The 21,705-nt window shown below is 43.5% G+C and overlaps 1 protein-coding gene and 1 long non-coding RNA gene across 16 annotated transcripts in view; one reads left to right on the forward strand and one right to left on the reverse strand.

Moving 5' to 3' along the window:
* SLC6A6 (solute carrier family 6 member 6) overlaps positions 1-8,019 on the reverse strand; it is a 60,232-nt gene extending 52,213 nt beyond the window's left edge. The window contains exon 1 of one of the 15 annotated variants that reach the window (XM_083426967.1): positions 7,091-8,019. The gene's annotated coding sequence lies outside the window, so the exon portion shown is untranslated. Of the gene's footprint in view, positions 1-934; positions 4,859-6,777 lie in introns of those variants that run through there. The other 14 variants (XM_083426970.1, XM_083426966.1, XM_083426968.1 and 11 more) reach the window with 14 other exon arrangements.
* Positions 8,020-15,546: 7,527 nt separating this feature from the next.
* LOC310671244 lies at positions 15,547-18,790 on the forward strand. The gene is made up of 3 exons (XR_014507924.1): positions 15,547-16,435; positions 16,545-16,801; positions 18,744-18,790. It is a non-coding gene; the product is annotated as an uncharacterized lncRNA (long non-coding RNA).
* Positions 18,791-21,705: the final 2,915 nt, after the last annotated feature.

Here is a 21,705-nt window from a genome sequence, read left to right on the forward strand (position 1 = left end):
AGTCACAAGTCAATGATAAAATATAATTAATATTCAAACCCCAATTTATTCAGAGATACAGTACAGGACACATCTTGAATGAGAATAGATGGCACTGTTTTTCAGACATTTCATTCCCCTCAAGAAATCATTTTTAAATATTTGACATTTATAAGTACCACTGTAATTTAAAACAAATAGATTTAACATGATTTAAACAAGCTCCAGTAAGTTCAATAAGTCTCCCAGCCCATTGAAGAGACTGGCATACCTGTGCATTGTCTCTTATGAGTACTGGGACAGTTGCATATCTTACACAATGGCAAATGAAAGTTTCACACCATACACATATGAGTTGGAGACCTTGGCACTGGTGTATATGTTTTTGAAAAGTGATTATTTGTAAAGCAGACCTTAACAGCAGAAAGTGCTTTTATCTGGGATTAGACAATAGCCTCTGCTTGAAACGTTAAGAGTATTGTTAGGGACAGGGCACACATGCAGTGCTTCTATGAAGCAAAATCTTGAGGCAAGCTGCATCTACAAAGCAAGCTCACATTCACAGCTGCACTAGCAAAGCAATGTTAATTTTGTAAGGATGCAGAGACAGGGAAGAAGTATACAGAGAAGGCTGCCCTAAACTATATATGAACAGGCTTTAACTTGCCACGAGGAAAAAAATAATCAATCCCTGCTAAAATCGTGTTTGAGCTTGAAGGCAAAAGTAGAAAATAATGGGACAAAACTGAAATGCACCAGGAGGGGGTGCCCAGAAGTATATAATCGTGATTATTACTACCGCTACATATAATGTATTTTGTACTGCAGACAAACCTAATTGTCCTTTGAGTTACTTCTATGAGCAAAGCAACCAATAAATATTATTAATAAGAGCAGTGCAGTAGTAGATATTTGCTTCTGGCCTTTAAGCCCTGCTTAACTGAGGAATACTTACATATCTGGTGGAAAGGAAGCTGGTTAGCAGAGCTGGAGCATCCTGCTGCCATAGCACTTTTGTGTAGCTTTGCCTTGCTAGCAAGGCTTTCACGGCCCCCACCCTATAGTCAGCTTTCATTTCCCCCCCATCTAAAAACTGTTATAAATGCTGAGGATGCTTGTTCATTGGTTGATGAGACTTACAACAATGGGGACAAAAAGACCATACAGAAAGAAACAGAGGCAGGCTAAGTAGATAAATGTTAAGCAAAAATATGAAACAATGAAGCTAAATGAGTGGATCAAGCCGTGTCGGATTTCTAGCTTCTTTCTTCGGTCTTTCCTCCTCAGTCACTAGGGAGCTGGAGCTTTTACCTCTGCCCACTGCCTTGCCTTTACCCTTACCTCATGTCTCTGCCTACTTCACCTTCCTCTGGGCAGCCTGTCCCTGTTCCAATGTTAGCTACAGGTGGGAGGGTAGCGGGGAAAGAATGCCCTTGTGACATCAGCAGCCATTGTCTCAGGCTTCTCTCCTCTGTTCCTTAGGTGTGCAAAGAAATCTGAGTTGGGGGCAGGCTGCTGATACCACAAAAGAACTGTTCCTCCCCCTTAAGCAGGGACACTTCCTGCTCTCCTGCCTAGTTACTAGGGGAATAGGGCATTTAGGTGGCGCTGTCTCCCAGCTCAAGATCACAAGTTCCCCAAGCACAGTCTTTAGCCTTCCCCCGCTCAGTTTTCTGAAGAAAAGTTGTTCAGGAGGAGGTTTGAGCAGAAGGAGGGACTCCTTCTCAGGACACTAGTCCCGCTCCCCAAATCTCTTGCCTTCCCAATCCCCACCCCTTGCCACCTCCACTGAAATGGTTCAAAGGAAGGAAGGGGAGTGGGGAGAACCAAGCATATGTTTACAGAAACGTTAGTGCTTATATGCTTGTCATCAACCTACACGTGACATTTGCAGGATGCAGATGGCTTTACATGACCTTGTTTTCACAATCCTGTAACTACTTTGAGTTTATTGATTAAAAAATACTTTAGTGGTCCTTTTGACTCCTATCGTCTTCTCCCACAACTTAACTTGTCTTCATATTCCCTCCTCTCCTTCTTCTGTCCTGTCTCTCTTTATATATTTGTGTGTGTGCCTTTTCTATGGTAGCAGGGTAGCAAGAGGGGCATTCTATATGGGGAAGATAAGTACTAGTGTAGTCTTGTTTTGGGTTATCACATGCTATATAATAAACAACATATAACATTCTTTCAAGAGCAAGAACAACAAGGTTCCTTCCTTTCTCTCCAACCATTCTTACCATAATGCAACAGGATTCTGAAATATTGGGATCTGAACATCCAGATGCTCCACATCCCCTCTACCATTCCACCACCATTTCACCATTTGTGTCAAGCACAGTATCTTATCTCACTACTTCAGCACTTAAGTCATGTGATCATCAGGCGATATCAAAGACTAGCAGCATCTTGAACCATTTCCATAGAACAGTTTCTTTTCACATTAATTTACAAACATTTACCAAAACAACGCTAGCCACTTTCAGCACTGTGTAATGGAAAAGTGTCTTGTCCTACTGAGATGTCCTGAATTTATGGTTTAGTAAATTATATACAAGATTAAACTCAGATCTGTATCACAGGATATTTCATAACCTCTTTCCTCCCCAGGGCATAATAGCAATATGATGCCTGTCTATGCCACATCATTATTTTCTTGAAGATCAATTACTTCACAGAGTCATTTACACTACCACACTGAAAACAAAAATGTATTTTTTATTCTGTTGGATATGACAAATAGAATTTAGATACAGATATTAGAAAGGTTTGTTGCTGACTTGAGGGATGGCCACACAATCCCACTGATACATGTGGGGAGCTGATTGTAGACATTAAGCCCCAATTCCACAGATGCATTTCAACAGCACCCATACTGCTGTGTCTTAATTGGGCCTCACTTTGTAAAAGATGTGCCACATGCACAGAGAAACAGCAAACATAACAGTGATGATGCCTTCAAGCAAGTACAGAACATTTTCACAACATGATGCTGCTCAGACAAGTAATCCAATCCATGTATTCCAAGGGAAGGAAATTACTTCCCTCCCACCACGTACACCAGCCTGGAAGTGGGGGAAATCCTTCCCATTCCCAAGTGTAATGATCAATTAGAACACTGACAGGCAACCTTTAAGGCAAAAGCACCACAAGTCAAGCACAAACTGTGAGACAGTGCAACACTAGCATACCTTTCAAGACATAGGCTACTTCCAGGATTCGGGGTGATTTTGGCTCCTTTCAATAGTCAAACCTAATAGTTCTCTATTGGACAGTGTTCTCGAAGCTACTAACATGAGTTTGACCAAACTGCGGGAGGCAGTGGAAGACAGGAGTGCCTAGCGTGCTCTGATCCATGGGGTCACAAAGAGTCGAACATGACTAAACAACAACAATAGCTCTCTGGCTATTGTCCAGAAATGCCACAAACTCTGACACTAGGTGCAACCATGCCACAATTTGGCCACCCACTTATGAGCATGAATACCTATCCTGACATTCTCACATGTAGGCTCTACTCAACAAAAGGCTTCTAGTTACACTTTTCTAGATGCAGCAGTTTTAAATGCCTCAAAAAATCTTGGGAGGCAGAATGAAGGCTATATATATCCCACTTTCCCCCTCCACAAAAGGAGGTGCTCAAACTGGCTTTCACAAACAGAAATGCAAAACATAAAAATAACAATAATCCAATAATTAAAACAAATGATCAAACTAAAAACTGCACCAAAAAACAAAGCACAAAACCACATCACTCACAATACTACATTTTATAATGCCCTTATTTCCCACCACAGAGCAAACAACAGCATAGGATGTGTGCTTTTGACTGAAGTATGGTGCAGTAGGAAAAGGGGTGAATAGACTTCCCAAGTGCTGCTTGACCAATCTAATTGGCAGCCTCACTTCAGTTACATTACATTAGAAAATAGAACATCAAAAGTTCCAATCACACAGCTCCAAAGTCATGCGTAATTTTGCCCTCAGTACCCTGTGGGCCATATTTGAGAAGTCACTGTGAGACTGGAAAACCTTTACTGAAATAACCCTGAAAGAGAGGCTTATAGTTCACCCAAGCCCTAATGAAGCAACAAGATTCTGACAGGTCTATACCTCATTCACCTATTTTTAGTATTCTCATCAGGCATTTATTCATTTCCCCCATTAATCAGTTATCAGACTCTTATGTCTCAGTCCATTCTCCCCTTCCCATAAGAAAAGAGGAACAGAAGAAATTCTAATGATATTTTATTCCATCATGGCAAAAAAACAATACCTAAATGATATCATCACATTGCACTCAGTTACTCCACTGTAAATTAGCCTTTGGAGAGTTGCTTCAGCTTTACACCAAAATCTCCTGCTTATATCTCTTTGACCAAAGCTGCTCATTTTATGATCAGCTCAAAGACCAAGACTTCCGGCCATTTGTTCACTTACTAATGCTCTAATATTCTATAGGCCTCATCCTGGAATTATACAGTTCTATCCAATGCAATTAAGAGATTTCTGAAGATAATTCTGTCTAAGTTTGCATACTGGAGCCCATCCACGATATAGCCCAGGGGGAAAAGCAACAACCTATTCCCCCCACCCATTACCATTCTGTAACAATGTATTTGCTGGTCCAATCTCGCATACCGCCCCCTACAGGATGGGATGTTATTTGCCACACTTGCTTTTGCAGGCTGCCAAAGCTTATGTCATTCTTGGGTGCCAGTGCTATAAGGAGATTAGTGCAGACGAAAGTGGGAAAGGAAAATGAAAGACCTTGGGGGAGAGGGTAGAAGGTGACTGGAGGGCAGAGGGAGACGTGAAAAGCAAAAGGGAGTAACATATTTAAAAAAGAAGAGAGATCAATATTGGGAAGATTAAAGGAGAAAGAGGTAAAATTGAAAACAGAGAGAAACAGACCACCACAGCAAACATATAATTTCCCCCTCTGAACAGTACGTTCACCTTCAGCATTTGCCTTAAGTAAATGACATTGTTATTACAGTAGATGACTAGCTCATCTCCGGTACAAAGTAAAATCCATCCCTACTGTAAAAGATCAGTTTCCAAGCAATGTCTTCCAGGAAAATATTCCCACCACATTCCAAAGTCAAATGGTGCTAGAGAGATTATTTGTTTATTCAAATATAAATCTAGACATACAAAATCATTTGCCAAGGACACAGAGGTCTGGCCTAGACTGGGCTATATTTCCCTCCCCTCAAACACTGTGTATGAATAACCCCACATTTTTAATAAGCTCATTCACTAAAAACAAAATATCCTTTTAAAAAATAAGAGATTTCAAAATCTTAGCCAGCAGCAACTCCAAATTACATAGCCTGTTAACATGACAAACCTATTTGGTTCTTTCAGCCCAACCCTTAAGACAGTCTTTAACACAGAGGAACAAGAAAGTACAGTGGATACCAAAAGAGCCCATTAAGCACAACTGACTTTTCTTGGCACACTTTCTTAATGCCTTTCCTGATATGGTTAAAAATTAGTCACTATGAATGTTTAAAAAAGAATAAGCAAAGCTCTATATCCACATTGGGAAGAGCTACAAGGACGTTCAAGATTTCAAAATAGGCAGCTCTGTTTCTTCACCATCACACCTGGCTCTTCATTTCACAGTATATATTACTTATTTTTAGAACACTAAAGACAGTAAGCTTAAAGAATGCATACTTAGAAATAAGGTCTGTATGAAAGATAATGGTCTTTTCTCCCAAAAGCATTCAGCATTAGGCAGCAGCAGTAATAAGAATGTCTAGTTCAGACATTCACCTTGGTAAAACACAGGTTGTATAGGTAATGAACACTTTGTTCTCCTCTAAACAAAACAGTATAAAAGGAGACGCATATCCTCAATTGGCCATCTGCTGATCCTTACACGTATGCAAAGTGCCTTCCTCCTCATGCTCTTATATGGAAATTTAGATGGTGCTGCCTCAAAAGTCTGTATCCTTCCCTTTTGTTAAACGATCACACACACAGATGAATATTCATCACCTTAGTGCTGCCTTCTGATCCCAGGAACAGCGGTGGAAATCCAGAATCACTTTATTGACACTGAAGTGTGCTGGAGATTCGGTTCTTGCCAGCAAACTTTCTAAGAGTATCACAATCCCTTTCCTTTCACCACTCCAAACCCAAAGAAAATGAATGAACGAGTGCACAAGAGGGCAACTGCAGTCCAGTTAAAGATGTACTAACACCAACCGTGTAGCAATGCTAGCGCTTGCCTTTTCTGGTAGATTTTTAGTAGCAGAGAACAGCGCTGCTTAAATATAATTCAATCGCACACTGCACAGAAGAGGAAGGGAGTGAGGAGGGCCAAGCACATGCTCACCACACATACAAAGGCAGAAAACGCACTAAAACTAGGAGGAAAGCGTTAGCCGCACCAGCAGACAATTCCACTTAGCTGCTATCTGTTATTTAAAAGTTAACACAAGGTGTCGGAGGGCGGCGGCGGGGAAGAGAGGTAACTGCTGAGAGACCCCATACAGCCAAACCAGAAAGGTGCACATGCATGCACGTTTTAATGGGGGGGGGGGGACACCAGACAAAAGGAAAACCGCCATGCGTTCGCTCACTCGCTCGCTCTCAAAAAAAAAGCACAGAAGCAATGCATCCTAAAAGTAAATAGCAAAGGACAAACACAAATCTCTAAGGAAGGGGGAAAGGGGTGGGGGTCGGATAAGGGAAGGTAGGTGGGTGGGTGGGCTTCTCAGCCTACGGTGAAACCTGGCCAAAAAAATCCCCGACCCCCTGATGCCAGGATTTCTTGCTTCCCACCTTGGCTGAGGGATGCCCCTTAGAAAGAGGAAGAAGCGTTTCTTTTCTTCAGAGTAGCTCCCCGTTTTCCAGTAAATGACAAGAGGCGATCCATATGCCTCCGACTCCCTTTGTTCCTAAACGCTACGAGGGAGAGCGGAAAAGAGAGGGAAGGAGAGCGAGGAAGAAAGGAAGAAAAGGGAGCCACCGACAGAGAGAAAGCAGAGCCGCGAAGGCTGGGCTTAGGTCCTTCCCTGTGTGCCTTTGCTCTCCCAATATATATGCAATAATATATATCTATATCAAAAATCCCTCGGAAAAGAGCCTCGGGTACCTGTAGCAGCGGCACCCCTCTGACCAGGTATCTGTCCAGAGCCTTAGCTGCCCGTGGGTCTGTCCCGTGTGTCCCGGGGAGAGTGCCAAGGCGGACTAACAGGGCTGCGAGGGAGGAAACGGTAATTTATAAGCGCTTTCTTCCTGACCTCTCGTGTCTGTTGTCTAATGAGCGAGCGCCGAGCATCACCCATCCTGCTGAGTGGAAAAACACCAGCTCGGCCTCGTCTTTGGCGGGGGAGGCGGGGAGAGGGAGGAGGGGGGAGCGGGAAGGAGGGGCCATCTTTCCGTCAGTCCCTTTCGACACACACGGGGGGGGGGGGGCAGGCGGGCGGGGAGAGGGAGGAGGGGAGGCTCGGCTGGCAGGCGGCCCGGAGGGCTGCGCGAGGCGGGGAAGGGCCGCCACAGGCGCGGGGAGGAGGAGGTGGGAGCAGCTGCCTGGCCGGGAAAGAGAGCCAGCAGCTCCGGGCGTGTGCCAAGGAGGCGGGAAAGTCGCGCCTTTATTCCCCCCCTACTCCTATTCCCCCCCCCTATCCACCCGCACCCCCTCGGCGGGTGAGAGAAAAGGAGAAACGGCGCGCGCGCGCGCGCTCGACAGGAAAATGGGGGGGGGGCAGATTAACCGTCGAGACTGCCGTTGTGAGGGCGCTGCAGAAGGGGGCTTCCTCCCTCCTTCCCTCTCCTCAGGCTGTGAGGAGGCGCACCAGCGCTATAATTTCGACTCCCCATGCTCTACAACGCGAGGGTTTCTCCCCCCCCCCCCAACTTCCCAATCCCAGGTTAGAGAGAAAGGGGAGCGGGGTAAACAGAAGAAGAAGAGGGCGCCATTTCGCAAACGATCGCGAAATCCCGGTTTGCCGCCGGGCGTCGGTCGCTTCAGTGCGGAGCGGCCGCCCCAATGCAGCTCCCCCATTGGCTGAGCCGGGCGCTCGCCCGCTCTCAAACACGTGTTCTCCGCCTTCCTTGCTTCGGTGGGGGGTGTAGGCTTGAAGCACCGAAATGTGTGGGCTGTGGGTCTGAGTGGGCTTCAGTGAACCCGCTCCAATTATTATTATTAAAATTATATACCGCCCTTTATCCGAAGATCCCAGGGCGGTGTACAACATTAAAAACAGAATTTGCATTGCATAATAATAAAACACAATAAAACAATAACGGAGGGGGGGAATCTTAATAACATTCCCCCCCCACACACATATTTAAAATGCCATAGTGATGCATAGTACTGCAGACCCTGATTTTTAAAAGCCAAGCCATGGGCCCCATACTTTTGAAAATGTTATCTCTAAGGTAGTAGTTTTGTTGTTTGAATGGTGCCATGGATCCCCTGGGTGGGTTACTTGGACCTCCTGGGGTCTGCGGACCACCAGTTGGGAACCACTGCCATAGATTGTTTAATGGCCAAAGGCCTGGATAAAGAATGTTTTTGCCTGGCACCTAAATACTGGTACATATAATGATGGCTCCAGGCGAGTTTCTCTACGGAGAGCATTCCACAGATAATTCCAATGCAATAAAACGAATTGTATGCAAAATGTGTATGTGTTTTAAGTGCATTTTTTTCTGGGGAGAGGATCTATAGCTTTCATCTGATTCTCAAAGGAGCATGTGACTCCTACCCCACCCCCCATGTTAAGAACAGTGATCTAAAGTGTATGCCCAATAGTAGTGAGTTGAGGTGTGGTGTAGTTGAAGGAAACTGGATGGCCACCAACTTGGGTGGTTTAGACAAATAACTGGAGGATAAGGCTATCAACAACTCGACAGGACGGCTATGTTTCACCCGTGTTGGAGGCCTCTAAAGACCAGTTGCGCAAGTGGGGAGAGTGCAGTTGTGCGCATGCCCTACCTGGCATCCTATGGGCACAGGGTTGGCCGCTATGAGAACAGGAAAGCACTAGATGGGCCTTTGATCTGATCCAACAGTTCTCTAATTATGTTTCTTGCATGCTAGTTCCTTTTTAGCTGTTCTAAGACCTTGGTGGGCAAGTCACACTCTCTTCACTTATCTTACCTCGCAGGATTATTGTGGGATTGAAACTTGCGCATTAGAGGACAGAGAAATCACAAATAATAAATCTATTTTAAAGTCTTACAAATAAGTCACTTGAAACCACAAGATTTAATTTGAGATGATCCTGTTCTAAGAATTTTAAGGTCATATATTAAAAAATTAAATGTTCATAACTGTATATATAAACCACATGCCTGAAACCCCACAGATTAGGTCCTGAACAAATTGACCTCAATTTCTCTGCAAGGTCAAAGTGGGAAACCTCCCCATTGTCTCTTTCCTCACAAATCCTGTCTTAAGGGCACATTCAAGATACGAACAGGGTGTGAGCCTGTGACCTGTGACCTAGATTCAGTAATTAAGTAGTAATAATAACAAAAGAGTGCCCAAAACGCAGATAATGCAATCAGGTAATTTGCCAGACAGGAGATAACGCACTCAGATTTCTGTTGTAGACAGCCTTTTCTGTGATGTAGGTACGATGTATCTGGGGGGTGGTCTTGGGCGACACCGCTTCTGTAATGTATGTATGATGTTTCTGGGGGTGGTCTTGGACTCCAGGGCGGGCAATTTAAAATATGTAAGGGCAGGCACACCTTTGTTCTGGTTCCTCCTCTCTCCTGCGTGTGGGGGAGCACCCTGTTGCAACAGCTTCAATAAAAATCAGGCTTACTAGCTGCTTTGCTTCTCAATATTCTCTGGTTGGTCTCTGTTATTTTCTCCTACCGATAGAGAACCTACAAAAGGACTCTATATGGGCTCTTGGGTACCCCAAAAGGGAAAAGGAGCAGGTTTTTTTTTCTTATATCAATCCCAACCTTGGTTCCTATTTTCAATACCATGGCTCAGTCCTGCAGCATTGTGATTTGTTTATTTTTAAATTGCCATTCATGTGCCCAACCAAATATTCATATATTTTTTATTTTAAAAAATTATTGAAGCATAATAACCATTACTAACAGCCCAAAAGTACAGTAGCGGGCTATTACATCATGCCATAGGAGCAGACCAATATATATTTCTTGAGCTGGCATGGATGATTGTTGGGCATTGGAATCTGAAGCATAAGAAATAAAATTCTACCAGATAACATTGAAGCATTCTATCCTCTATCCCTCTGGAGACCTGAAATTTATGTGTTCTTTTTCCCTCCAATAACCAAAGTTCATAAGTTTTTATACCACAAAGATAAATGTCAATTTTTCAAAGTTTTCCATTGCTGGCTTATTGGAATCCTAGCAGCAGCTAGCATCCATGTCAAAAGTTCTTCAGAGCAATACACTTTCCTGTTATCAAGACTTCAATAATGACAGTTGTGAGGAAGCCTGAACAGGTGATATAATTATATTAGATGTTTCATGACAGACTTGAGACCAGAGTAATGAAACCCAAGAGCATTCCCACTAAAGATGGGAAAATATCCTTCAGAGGCCACATCTCCACCAACAGGCAGAAGCTTTGCTAGATGCATCACGTAACTACACACATCTGGGATGACAGCTTCCGGGGAAGAGGGTGTGCAGGCATGGACTTGACATCAGTTCAAATGAATCATTGTTTGAGATCACCCCCCCTATATCAGCCCTTTCATCCTCACTCAGTGATGTAAGGGACATCTGGTAATTTTGTCGAGATCAGCCCAATAAAGGGGGGGGGGCATCAGTGCCATGTACCTTTACTTAGAAGGCTTTGCCAGTATGTGAGTGTGACAAAATGAGAAGGACAGAGAGATGCAGTCCGCCACAGATGCAAATGTGGAACACAAAAATAGGGAAGCAGCCTTCTTCAGAAAAATGAAAGTGCAAAGTTACCACAATAAACACAAAGTCAAACAGAGAAAGCTGAATTTTCTGATAGATCACAGAATGCTGAGGGGTAGATGCACTTCTCCAGAGATTACAATAATAAAAGATTGCAGGCCTTTGCTTGAAAAACTCTACTTCAGCTCTTTACAAAGGGATGGTCCCTATTCGTATTTTCCACAGAATCCCCTTAACATTTACTGTATGTCAGCTGCCTTAACTACTGTTTTTAGAAGGTTGTGTCTGTGAATGAGAGTGATAAATTGGCTAAAGCAGGAGTGAACCAGGGATTGGATCTTGTCAATGTCATTAGCTTCATTCTCCCCTGCCCCCCACAATAATCTGGGCACTGAGCAACCATCAAAAATAAATAAACGATGTAACCAGACAAATCAGAAATCATCTCTGTTTAGGCGATGGATATGGTCGGAAAGAAAGCAGTCGAGATAAAATCATTAGGATTTCAACTTGCTGAAAGATGAAGAAAACGATAGCCGAAATGATCAGGGGGTTGTAGCGAACTCCCCTGAACTTTACACTGCGATCAGAGGCTTACATAGACAGCTTTCAAATGGGAGGTAGACAAATGAATGAAGGACTTTGTTTATTTTTGATAGAATGATTCTTATTTAATAGAATTTACATACCACTTAATCACTAAAACCTCTAGGTGTACGCTAACTCCAGGATCAGAGATCCTGTATCTGAATACCAGCAGCTGAGGAATATTAGTGAGAGAGAGTTATTGCCCTCGTGTCCTGCATGTGCTCTGATGTAATGGTTAGGATGTTGGACTAGGAGTCGAGAGACCAAGGCTGAAATGAAGCTCACTGGGTGACCCTGAGCCAGTCACTGCCTCTCAGCCTAACCTACCTCACAGAGTTGTTGTGAAATAAGGAGGGGGAAGAACCATGTGCACCACCTTGAGCTCCTTGAGAAATGGGTGAAATATAAATGCAATAGATAGATGGATGGTCCTTAAGATCTCTTAACCCTTTGCTCTGGCCTTGGAGATGGCTGCAGCCCTGCAAGAGGCTGATATGATTGCACTGAAAAGACATCACGCCATGCAGGAATTTTGCTGCGTTGAAAAGGCACAGATCTTACACACACACCCCCCCCCTTAATTTTGATTTAGTTCTCTTGTTTCATTGAATTCAACATGTAGATGTAAAAAACAATCAGGCTACTTTGGGGCACCAGTGCATAAGAGGAAACAAAGATGTTTTGGAATCAAGAGTGCATAATAAACAGTACCTGGAACTGAGTAAAGTAATAATAATAGTAATAATCAATCTTGTATGACACAAGATTGGGTACTGGTAGTCCTTGTTTTGTTAAACAGAATCATACAGCGGAGTCCTTCAGGATGATAATATGAGTGTTGACTTACATTGTAGGGCTCCCATTCTAAAAATTCCTGTTCATGAGCACAGTGGTCCAAATCAGTAAGGCCAAGAACACTAAAGTGCTTCTTCCAATTGAACCGTGTCCCATTAATATTTGCACCCTTAAATACCACCAAAGTAGTTTAGAAGTAATTCCCAGTAATTCCTACTGGGTTGTGCTTGCTTTACAATTTGCCCATCAGGTTGTTTCCACCTGTAAGGCTGGAGCATTGACACACATTTCCCAGCAATGTCAGATTACACCATGGGGAAGCACCTCCTACATGACTGGGCATATGTGGAAAAGGGGCCTGAGATTCCCTGAAATGGTTAAATATGTTGAGTGGTCCCAGGGCCTGACCCTGGGACCACTCAACGTATTTAACCATTTCAGGGAAGTGAAGCAGTTTCTTATGGCAGCAGGTGCATTGTTTTTGCTGCAAGAGACTTGATTTTAAGTTGGTGCCTAGGACCTGGTATGAGATGTAAGGGTTGTTGAAGTGACTGGGAACAAAGACCATAGTGCTATAAAATTCAATATATATGTAAATGGACAATTCCAAACCCTGCACAGAATCCCAACACGGTCACATTTGACTTCAAAAGAGGAAACTTTCCAAAAATGAGGGAATTGGTAAAAAGGAAGTTGAAAGGGAAAGCCACAAAGGCCACATCTGCAAAACACTTGGGGGTTGCTTAAAACCACAATATTAGAAGCTCAGCTAGATGGTATACCACATGTCAAGGAAGGTACCACTAGGGCCAAGAGGATGCCCACTTGATTAATGAGGAGAGTCAAATAGTGAAGATAAGAGATGAAGTTCTAGGCCAGGGGTGGAGAGCCTCTGGTCTACGTGCCTATTTTCACCTGCCAAGGGGTCCAGTTGGGTTCACAAGGCCATTTTCCTGAAACAATGTCCACCTGTCAATCAGCTGATGTCGCTCCCACAGGGAACTGGGCTAGACAGGCTTTTGGTCTGGTCCAGCAGTTCATCCACTGGGAAATATTCCTCTAGAGTAGATCGAGCCCATTGAGTGAGCCAATTCCTATGTGATCGGTTTTGATAGTTGTGCTCACTTTGTTGATACCATTATGGATTTCCAATCGCATGGACCCTGCTCTTCTAAAAGATTATCAAAGTAAGCAGCTGACTGGATTCTGTTGAAAACAGCAGTAAAAACAAGTCAAATACTATGAGCAGCAAGATAAAAAGCAAATATGTCTTAAAGCATGTCAGTATAAAGAGCCCATTGAAATAAAAGTTTTCACTTTCTGCCGAAAGGCAGATAAAAATGGGACTAGGCAGAGCCACCTTGAGAGCGTGATCCAGAATCACAATAGAAAACACTGCCTTTGTTGCCCTTTATTAAATCAGTCACCTAGATTTCTGTTTTTGGTCAGAATGTGAAATGTAAGTAAATAAGAGGTAGCATTTATTTGGGGTAGTGTGGGGAGTCTGTACCTCTCAAATATTCACTAAGCAAAAGGGTGTGTGTGGAATGTAGTAAACACTTATCTTGGTGGAATCTAGCCACACAAGGCAAAAACAGAGTTTGTTGCAGGGATTACATTCCTATGGAGTCGGTTTAGGTGTTGAGCTACCCCCAGTTACAACAAAGTGGTCTGTATGAAAAGGCTTCCAGCTGACTGAGGTTTTTGCACCATAGGAATGTTCTTCGAAAGGTTATCCTAGGTCAGGGCAGCTGCATGGTGGGAGAAGGCCACCAATCCTCCCCAAATTTAAGCCTCCCCCCTCAAAAAAGTGTTTTGTTACACCTTGGAAATTTCAATTGATTGACTCGAAGGACTTAATGTTTTCAAGGGTAAGTATAGAAAAGTCACCTACAGCTGTGTTCTGAATAGTTTTTGTTAATTTCCAAATGCAGTTATTTATAGGTTATCATAAAAATATGGACCACTTGGAAGCTTGCCTAATGTGTTAATGAACTTAGATTTTTTAAGGACAAGGGCTTTCGCCTGAGGGAACAAATTGTGGCAATGCATTGAATTGTGGGTATGCATTGAATTCAGCTTGGCAAACAGGGCTTTGCAGAGCAATGTGACACAGTTAACTCTTGCGTAGTTATGCCTTTTAGCTTCACTTTGAAATAATAGCCACTCCCTCCCTGCCTGCCATCCTACAAACACATACAAATCTGAAAAGGAAGACATCCATTTGATGAAATGGGCTCTGACTTATGGAGAATTATGGTATATTACAGTAGTTGTTGTTTTGTGCTGTAATGTAATAATATAGAATTTAATAAATTGTCTTTCTTGTTTCCCTTCCACATGTGTAATCCCTTTACTACAATGACATTTACAGCAGCATACATTTTGCACGTAAAACGTCCCAAGATAAACACCCAGATACTATTATTAAATTATTATTATTATTATTTCATCTCTATACCACTTTCTATTTTCAAGAAAAAACCCTCAAAGTGGTTTACAACCTACATTAAAACATCAAATAAAACAATCCAGAATAAAACATTGCTGAAGAAAGTCAAATACCTGTATAAAGTATGCATTCAAAGCAACATACTTCACAGGAAACTAAAAAATTTATCTTAAAGATATCAAAATAAAACATTACAAAGGAGGTCAACTACAGAATGCACATTTAACACAGCAAACTTAGCAAAAAAAAATAATTCAAAAGAAAATAAAACATTACTACTGGAGCTCCAATAAAGTGCACATTTAAAACAGCATAATTAGAATAAATTAGAATAAAATATCACCATAAGCACAGAATATATCTAGTGCTGTTGCTGCCAGTCCTGCCCATGATGGCTCATGGCGGGCTGCACCTGCGGAAGCTCAGGTTCGATGACCTGGGTCTGCACTAAGAGACAGCCAAGGTGGTCTCTGACTCACTAGCCTCAGCTTTTGCAGCTGGAGTCAGTCAGGGCCCTGCCCTCCCAAGCCAGGTGGAAAAAGGCCTGCAAGGCAGGCAGCAGGTCTTCCAGGACTTACAGTCCAGATTGGTCCAAGGTAGGGTACAGAAAGATTATTTTCTGGAACCTTAAAGGTAAAGGGACCCCTGACCATTAGGTCCAGTCGTGGCCAACTCTGGGGTTGCAGCCCTCATCTCGCTTTATTGGCCGAGGGAGCTGGCGTACAGCTTCTGGGTCATGTGGCCAGCATGACTAACGCTGTTTACCTTCCCGCCAGAGTGGTACCTACTTCTGATCGGCGAGTCCTAGGCTCTTTGGTTTAACCCACAGTGCCACCCACGTCCCTCTCTGGAATCTTAGAGAGCCACTAAGTCAGTATAGGTAGCATGGAGCTGGATGGACTAATGGTCTTCCTTCCATATAAACCGACTACCTGATTTCCTTATTCTATATGAATCTCCATAGGTATGGATTGCAGACAGAGCCATCTGGAAGTGCCCGTTATGCTTTCACCTTTAAGATAATACATGCTTTCTTAACTGCTTTGTTAGGCTAAAGTAGCATTGCTTTTGCAAAGTGATTTGTGCCCGTGGGCTGTTGCCCTAACATTACAAGAAATCTAAATCAGCAAATGCCATGATCCAGTGGGCACTAGTTATGTCTGTCACACTGGAATCAGTGGAGCTAAATTCAGGTCTATCTACACATGTCTTTCCATGCAACTGAAGAAGGGCTGTTTACTGTTGCAGATTAAATGGTTGCATTGAATTGCCCTCTTCTTTGTGGAGAAGACAGGTTGTTAATAAATACCCCCTATTGCCTTGCCTTAAGTGAGGAGAAATGCAGGATGCCGCCTTTGAAAAAGGCACTCTGCCGACCAATTAGAACAGAAGGAGTCATATCCTGTCCTGGAGCCATCCAGCAGTGTGGCAGCATTAAAATGTCAGGGCTAATTTATTCCCAGAAATCCTTCTATGGAAATGGGTTTCCATGAAAACTAGAATAAACTCTGCTGTTCTGGAGTTAGGCATTTGTTTTGTGTTGTGTGCATGTTTATTAACTGAATGTTCCATCCGTGGTTGTTGTTGTTGTTCCCTTTTTTAAAAAATCAAGTCTTCCTTCCTCTAGGCGCCTGCTGGGTTGCTTAACAAAAGGCTTGAGAGCATTTTTGCTACATCTGCAGCACCTGCGGTTCAAAGATGTACCTGCCTGGTGAGAAATGGCTTTTTGGAACAAAGGTGCCAGGCCTCCATTAATTCTTTTCACCAAGCTTATGCCCCGCTTTTCCTAATTTTCCCTGTATTTTCCATGACTACCAAGGTCACACCAGTTATATCTCCCCTCCAGGTTATAAAACTAATCACAGGACTCTGAAGTGGAAGGAAGAATTGCATATGCGGAAGGAGGATTTCGTAAGAGGCGGGTCAGCTGCGGTCCCCTTGTCTCCTGCAAAGGCAGCTGCTTGCGTGGGAGAGCATGGCTGCTGCTGTACGAAGTATTAAGTACCTTATACTTTGTAAAATGGCATTTTAAGAAGTGACGGCTCTCAAATGACAGGCGTCCCTATTTGAAAACATGATGGGAATGCGGAATCGGTTGCATTGGTGAGAGCTGCTCCCTGCTCTTTCTCACTTCACTTTCAGAATGTGCCTTTTTATTTATTTATTCCTGCTTCTAGGAGGTGCTTCTGGTTGCTTATCTTAAATACAAAATACCGACAACAGCAGAAATCTGCAAATCCAGTAAATGCTCCACACATCATCAAACCTGAACTGGAGAGAGACATACAGGCCTAACCCAGCCTGCCTTTGACAACTGTAGTGGTTTTTCCACTTCCTTTAAAAAGAAAAGAAGAAGAAAGAGCAGCTGAGATGTTCACAGCACAAATGATACAGTGGTACCTTGGGTTAAGTACTTAATTCATTCCGGAGGTCCGTTCTTAACCTGAAATTGTTCTTAACCTGAGGTACCACTTTAGCTAATGGGGCCTCCTGCTACCGCCGCACGATTTCTGTTCTCATCCTGAAGCAAAGTTCTTTACCCGAGGTACTATTTCTGGGTTAGCAGCGTCTGTAACCTGAAGCGTCTGTAACCCGAGGTACCACTGTACTGTGATATGTCATTCCATAGCATTAGGGCTATAGTTGTAAAAGGCCTGTCCCTTGCTGCCTATGACCTAGCTTATTATGAAAAGTGGAAAGGCAATGCAGGGTCTTAGACCATCTGAACAAGTTGGGTGTTCAGTTGGGATACATCTTTATCTCACCAGGAAGGAGGAGATTAGCCTTACTGCCTCTGAACATAACAATAAAATCCTCAAATGGAAGGACAAGGGGAAGAAGTGCTCCACGTGCCTCCCTTAAGTTAAGAGAGGTAGGCTTCTACAGTTAACTAGGGGGAAGGGCCTTCCTAACAGTGGCACCCAAAATACAGAATACAGACTTCTGTGAGGGCCATGTAGTACTCTCCCTGTTGACCACTTTGAAGCTCCTTAAGGCTTACCTTATTATAACTTGTTCTATTTGGCCAGGTCTTCAGGCAGTAGATTTTTGTCTTCTATGCTTCAATTTCTGCTTCATAGGCATGATAAAATTTCAGTAGACTGCATTGATATTTTAAAAGGGGTGTTTGTGTGTGTTTACCAATCTGTACACAATAGTTTTAGATCGGGGAAGGAAACCCATGGCCCTTCAGATATTACTGGAATCCAGATACTATCAGTCCTAGACAGCATCGACAACTATCAGGAATGGTGGGAGGGCCACAGTCTCCCCGTCCCTGGCCTACAGCTTCTGACAGACTTGTCCTCCTTTCAGTTTTCCTAATCTTCTAAAGCCATGTAACCCAGGGCCATCAGCACACCTTGAAGCAAATTCCATAAATGAACCATGCTTTGTTTGAGTAAATATTTGGGTCTCTCCTGAATCTGCTGCTGACAAAATCTGGATGGCCAAAGTTTCCTCATCATTTGTTTTAGACAAATGATTTAATAAGCCATCTTGTGCACATAATATTATTGAGTGAAATAACATAAATATACAACGTTTACACAATATAAATAAATAAATGATACCGGGTTGGTTATGACTCCTTCCCTTGGCACCTCTACAAATACTGTAACACCAGACAATCACCTGAGTAGGGGTGGGGAGCCTCTGGTCCTCCAGGTGTTTTTGGACTACCACTCCCAGAAGCCCCAGGTAGCATGGACTACTGTCAGGAATAATGGGTGGGCCACACTTTCCCTGCAGCTTTGGATAGATTTATCCTCCATTCAGTTTTCCAAATTTACTTTCAAAGCTATCTAACCCAGGACTATCAGCACATCTTGTAGCAAATTCCATAAATGAATGGTGCTTTGTTTGAAGAAAAGTTTTATTTGGGTCAGTCCTGAACCTGCTGCCCAACAATTTTGTTGGGTGACTCCCGGTTCTAGTATTAAGAGGAAGGGGAGAGGAGATTATCACAATTTGCTTTCTCCATACCGTGTATATCTTTATCAACTTAAATATCCTTGACTGAATATGCTGTTCCATTCTCATCCAGTCACCCCCTTTCAGGATATATCTGCTGACCTGTTAGCTGTCCCTACAACACTGAGCTGTGGACTTGAAAACTAATCAAACTCCCACAAAGGAGCAATTGCCATGGTAATCCCTGGTGGGCCCAATGACGGACCAGTGATCATCACAGGTGGCACAGTCCACAAGAATGACTGCCACGTATAATAACTGCACTAAACCAGATTCCTATCTGGATGAGATTTTAATTCAGCTATCTGGCCAGTAACCAACAGTTGTAGTGAACAACGGTGGACTTTAATCTGTCACATTCAACGCTGCCTGTTGAGCTGATGATGAAGCTATCCTGAAAGCATGCTTTATACGTGCAAATGTCTTATCTCCAAGAATGAGAAAAGAGCAGCAGCGATTCCTTGAAATCAATTAAAGCTTTGCCAGTGGGCTTCAGGCTGCACCCATACTGCATACCAGCCAGTCAGGGGTATGCAAAATATTTGGACAAATTCCAAATCAGGAGCCAACACGGGATTTCTCCAAAGTACACAGAAACAAAGTGGGGATGTGAGACGTTTCAAAATGGCTGCAGGCAGCGTGTCTGCGAAAATGGCTTGCCATATAAGGAAGACACCAAGATGGGGTGAGAGGGGCAAGAATAGCTGTTGTGTGACTGACAGGTCTAGTTTCCAATCAGAGTGGGCGATTTTTACCAAGGCTCTCCAATCAAGGTGCTTATCACCTTGTTCTTGTCTGCTCTACGCTCTTTGTTAAGTTATGATAGTGGTGCCTGCTTGGAAGATGTTGAACATTCCTGAACAAGTCCTTCTGCCTCTGTTCTACATGCTCACACATCCACTCCTGTCAAATCAGCTTTAGAACATAAGAAGAGCCCTGCTGGATCAGACCAAAGGCCTATCTAGTCCACCATCCTGTTCTCAGTGCCCAACTAGATTCCTGTGAGAAGTCCATTATCAGGACATGTGCAAAATATCCTTTAAACATCTTTATTAATATAACCTTTTAATCAACGAAGGCTGCGACTAACCTGGGAAGGTACACATGACCCCTTCTACACACTGAATGAATGTGCAGAATGGGATGCCCAGAGCCACCACTCCAGACTGCACCCCCTCCACGACCCCCAATTAATGTCTGTTTGCTGTTTCTCAGAAGCAGTTCTTCCTAGTAGAGATGCATCTGTGGCAAATAACACTTATTAATATTGATACGGAAAATTCTGGGGTGAGAGACTACTCAACAGCCCAGCTCGTTGGGGTACAAGTCCCCCGCGGGTCCATGCAGTCGGTAAAAGAAGGAAATTCCAGCCAAACCGCCGTCAGTTTGGCTGGAGCAGCAATACAGGGGTCAGTAGACCATGATATTTATTGTTGCGCAACAGGTCCCCACAGGAGTAAGGAACCCAGAGCAGGGGCGACATTGACTTTTAAAACTTCCCACAATATCCCAGAATACAGTTCATACAGCATCATTGCTACATCATCTTTACATCACTGACATGTCACAAAAGGGGAGGGGTAGACAGGGGTTGCACTAGTTCAACCTTGGCAAACATGTCCAGACAAGTCCTTGGTACAAGATTAGCATAGGCAAAACATGTCCAAGCACCTCTCAAGTACCCACCATCAAAGGACAGTAGAGCTCCCTTTGCACATCCATAACCTGGGGCAAGTCCGGTGATGGGCTTTTGGAAACTAACAGCTCAGCATTTGTCACCCCTGGGCACATCCCTGGGTGGGGTGTGTGACCATGTCCTCACGCTTGAGGGGTTATGGCGGGAGGTGGCAGGGGAAAGAGTCCTTTTTCCAAGGGCAAAATGGCGTTGGAATAGAGGAAATTGGCAAAGGGGTTGATTTTATATGATTTATAAAGCTAGGTATCTTCCCTGAGCTGTCAAGTCGAAAGGATACATTCAGGCATAATATCTGCAACATTTAACAACTTCAAAGATGTGTCCCCCCCCCCATCTTTCATTTCCGTAACAATATACATTAGCTCTCTCCCATACCTTGGGAGAACTCTTCCCAAAGAACATCAAACTGATGCTTGTTGGAGTAACATGATGGGCAGTCAATGAGAACAGACAAATGCAGGATTACACAGTCAGGTCACAATCATGAACACATTTAGCTGGGAGTAAGTTCTATGGAAAAAGGGACGCGGGTGGCGCTGTGGGTTAAACCACAGAGCCTAGGACTTCAAATCCCCGCGACAGGGTGAGCTCCCGTTGCTCAGTCCCTGCTCCTGCCAACCTAGCAGTTCGAAAGCACGTCAAAGTGCAAGTAGATAAATAGGTACCGCTCCGGCGGGAAGGTAAACGGCGTTTCCGTGCACTGCTCTTGTTCGCCAGAAGCAGCTTAGTCATGCTGGCCACATGACCTGGAAGCTGTACGCCGGCTCCCTTGGCCAATAAAGCGAGATGAGCGCCGCAACCCCAGAGTCGGTCACGACTGGACCTAATGGTCAGGGGTCCCTTTACCTTTACCTAAGTTCTGTGGAACTTCTGAGTAGACACATATAGGATTGCCCTATAAATGTTGCATCTCTACTTCATATACAACAGCTTGTGGAGATGACAGAAATCTGTTGTTAAGGAAACATCCTATTAATTTAGACCTATATTCCTAATTTAAAAGCACTGCTCACAAAAAACATAGTGGATGCCCTGAATTCCAAAGCAGCACCACTTGAGAGAATTTGCTCCAAGCACCTTCTTGCAATAATGTCTCTTAGTTCAAATTTTGATCTGGCAACCTTTTGGTGTAACACACTGGAACTACAGTCGTCTAGTTTCAAAATGCAAAAATGTAGACTCATTCTTTTATCTTGAATTGCACCATTGTGCATCACCGATGAAAAATTCCTCTCTATTCAAAAGGCTCTTTGCACAAATTTTGCTTTCATGTGCACAGACGCACACTAAGGCGTATATAAATTCTCTATAAATTAACCAGATTCCCTCCGCCTTTAAG

Source organism: Podarcis tiliguerta, assembly GCF_965153285.1.
Source record: "Podarcis tiliguerta genome assembly, chromosome: 2".
NCBI classification, from domain to species: domain Eukaryota; kingdom Metazoa; phylum Chordata; class Lepidosauria; order Squamata; family Lacertidae; genus Podarcis; species Podarcis tiliguerta.